Genomic DNA, 3,736 nt, shown 5'->3' with positions numbered 1-3,736 from the left:
TAACCAGGCTCCTTCATTTCTATTGTACACTTTATCCCCTTTTTGCCTTAGATAAAAGTGCCTGTTAACTGTCAACTGGGACCCATGGCTGAAACCCAACACTTCCCAGTCTGTTTGCAGTCCTGTACGGTCATCGAAGGAGGCTCCCGCCAATGAAATGCAGGAGGAAACGACACGTCACAGCACTTGTGAATTCTTTCCTTGTTGAGAACAGATATATTAGTACGACCTTATTTATAAGGCTGTTAAAATTGCTTGCTTCCTGCTTATTTTTATCTACTTGATCTTTCAGTTTCAGAAATAGATGTCTGACATTCTTCCCCAGCTAAAATTGTTTATTTCCCTGGTTGCTTTATATATTTTGAGACTCTATTTTTAGGTGCCAACATGTGCGTGATCATTGCATTTTCTTCACGTATTTCTTATGTGTTTAAGAGACAGAGAGACAAGAGAAAGACAGATCACATGCACTGTTTACCCCCCCCCCCCCAAATACTTGCAACAGCCAGGACTGGACTGGGGCTAAAGCCAGGAGCCAGGAAGTCAACCCAGGCTTCCCACATGGATGACAGGAACCAATCACCCAGCTGTCACCACTGCTTCCCAGGACATGTGCTGGCTGGAAGCTGGAGCCAGAGGGCAGCTTGACCACGGGGCTAAATACCCACGTCCTCTTTGCTTCTTCTTGTTTTTTTTTAATTATCTTTCCCTCTATTGTAGCTTGCACTTTAAATTTTGTGGTTTTTTTAGAAAAGGTTTATTTATTTATTTATTTGAAACAGTTATAGAGAGATGGAGACACAGAGAAAGAGAGAGAGAGAGCAAGAGAGTGCTCCTTTATCTGCTGGTTCACTCCCCAGATGGCCACAATGGCTGGGGCTGGGTCAGGCCAAAGCCAGGAGCCAGGAGGTTCTTTCAGGTCTCCCACATGGACTGTAGGGGCCAAACAACTTGGGCCATCTTCCCAGGCCAATAGCAGGCAGCTGGGTCTGAAATCAAACAGCCGGACACGAACTGGCGCCCATATGGGATGCCAGCCCTGCAGGCAGCGGCTTTACCCACTACACCACAGCACCGGCCCCAAATTATGTTTTATTTAATATGAAAATTGCTCTGCTGTTTTTGTGTTGATCTGTTGTTTTCTTGTTCTTATTCTCAACTCTTATGGCCATAATTTTGTTTTAGGATTTATTTATTTATTTGAAAGGCAGAGTTGCAGAGAGGCAGAGGTAGAGGCAGAGAGAGAGAGAGAGAGAGAGAGAGTGAGAGAGAGAGAGAGAGGTCTTCCATCCGCTGGCTCACTCCCCAAATGGCCACAATGGGCAGGGCACCTGTCCATGGTGGTGGGGGTGGGGAGACATCCGGCCACTCTGGGAGGACAAGGGGGCCCTCCCAGCGTGGTGCCCTGGCTCCGTGTCTGCCCCCTCCCCAGAGTCTCCACTAGGGCTCCCCTGAGCCTCTGCGTTTCTTCCTCCTCCATTCAAGCAGGTGTTGGTGGTGGCCCTGTGACCCGCAGGTGGTGTGCTACCCTGCTCGCAGGAAGGTAGAGAATTCAAGGAGGACGCCTCGGGATGATTGACATTCCTATGGGATGGGGTGGGACAGTAAAAGGAAAACACGCAGTTAAAACTCACAGATTGCCTACTTCTGGAATTTTCCACCCAAGAGTTTTGCACCTTAGTTGACCTTGGGTGAAGGAAACCTTAGCAAAGTGAAACTGATGAGTACAGCGACAGTGGCAATGGGGAGATTGCATTTATGTGAGGCTTAGAAGGAAGGGTGGGCAGCCTGACCCCCTCTGGCTGGACGGCGGGACCTCGGCAGTGAGTGGCGCACATTCAGGGAGGGCATGTGCAGTGGGAGGGGCACAGCCCGCCAGTGAGGGCCAGGGTTCAAAGCCCAGCGCTCCCAGTGCCTGCTGAGACTCCTGGGTGTGGCGCCCACCTGCTGAGGTTCAGTGTCTTCCTGCTGTTGATGGCTGGCTCGCAGGGACTGTGCCCCTTGGAAGACAGCGCCAGGCACTGTGGGAAGCGCCCCGTGAGTTGGCTGCCAGTGTCAGGGCATCGCCCAAGGCATCCTAAGGACTTTAGTTCATTTTCCGCCCACTACGTTGGATGGGCTTTAAAAAGCGGCATCCCGAGTTGGTGGCCTGACAGCGAGAGTACGCACACCTCCAAGGCGACCGACTGAGCCCGCCTGACCACCAAGCTTCCTCCCAGGCAGGGAGCTTGCCCCAGGTCTGTGAACTTGGAAGAGAAAACAATGACGTCCCTCTTCCCTAACCTCTGCCGGAAATTGAGCGTTTCCTCCCAGCGGAGCGCAGAGTGTGGCAAACGCACGCGGCGGCTTTTGTTTTTCCTCGGGGGAGGGGAATCACGGGTGTTTTCATGCACGCTCCGGCTCCCCCGGGCGGCCCTGCCTGCCATGGGCATTCGGAGCCGGTGGCAGCTCTTTCTCCTGCTTCCAGATCTTGCTAAGAGGCATATTTATGAAGGCACTTTAAACCAATTCATGGGAAATGGAGCTAAAAGATAAATTTATTGTGGTGCAAAAAAAAAAAAAAAGGTTGGAAATCCATGCACCCAAAAGATCTTCACAAAGCTCCTGGAAAATGTGCATGATGAAAAAAAAAAAGCCACATAGCCGGCGCCGCGGCTCAACAGGCTAATCCTCTGCCTAGCGGCGCCGGCACACCGGGTTCTAGTCCCGGTCGGGGCGCCGGATTCTGTCCTGGTTGCCCCTCTTCCAGGCCAGCTCTCTGCTGTGGCCCGGGAGTGCAGTGGAGGATGGCCCAGGTGCTTGGGCCCTGCACCCCATGGGAGACCAGGAAAAGCACCTGGCTCCTGGCTCCTGCCATCGGATCAGCGCGGTGCGCTGGCCGCATCGCGCCGGCCGCGGCGGCCATTGGAGAGTGAACCAACGGCAAAGGAAGACCTTTCTCTCTGTCTCTCTCTCTCTCACTGTCCACTCTGCCTGTCAAAAAAAAAAAAAAACATTTCTTTTAATTGCATTTTTTCCATAAATTTTTTGAAGTAGACTGGCATTTCTACAGCATGAGTTTCTTTTATGAAAGATATTTGGATAGCTATTGCAATACTATTGATTTCTTTGAGAATCCCTACCTGCTTTATTTTTAAATAAAAGTTAAAAATATTGGCTGGTGCCACTGCTCACTAGGCTAATCCTCTGCCTGTGGCGCCGGCACACCGGGTTCTAGTCCCGGTTGGGGCGCCGGATTCTGTCCCGGGTGCTCCTCTTCCAGTCCAGCTCTCTGCTGTGGCCCGGGAGTGCAGTGGAGGATGGCCCAAGTGCTTGGGCCCTGCACCCGCATGGGAGACCAGGAGAAGCACCTGGTTTCCTGGCTGCGGATCGGCGCAGTGCACTGGCATTAGCGGCCATTTGGGGCTGAGCCAGCAGAGGGAAGACCTTTCTCTCTGTCTCTCTCTCTCTCACTAACTCTGCCTGTTAAAAGAAAAGAAAAGAAAAGAAAAGAAAAGAAAAGAAAAGAAAAGAAAAGAAAAGAAAAGAAAAGTATTACTGTGAGAAGGGAGAGAGGCCCTTCCAGACTCGGAGGGGTGCCTGGCACCCAAGCAGTGCTGGGCAGGATGCTGAGTTGGGGGGCTACTTCCAGCTCCTGCTCCAGGGTGGGGTGGGAGGCCAGCTTGCCCCGCGCTGCCCTCTGAGACTCCCGGCACGGATCTCCGGGCAGGAAATCGTACTTGGGTCCCCCTGCTCT

Source organism: Oryctolagus cuniculus, chromosome 15 (genome assembly GCF_051225735.1).
Source record: "Oryctolagus cuniculus isolate XC-2025 breed Fujian yellow rabbit chromosome 15, ASM5122573v1, whole genome shotgun sequence".
In the NCBI taxonomy this organism is placed as follows: domain Eukaryota; kingdom Metazoa; phylum Chordata; class Mammalia; order Lagomorpha; family Leporidae; genus Oryctolagus; species Oryctolagus cuniculus.
The sequence above is the reverse complement of the archived record's forward strand: the minus strand, read 5'-3'. Positions refer to the sequence as shown.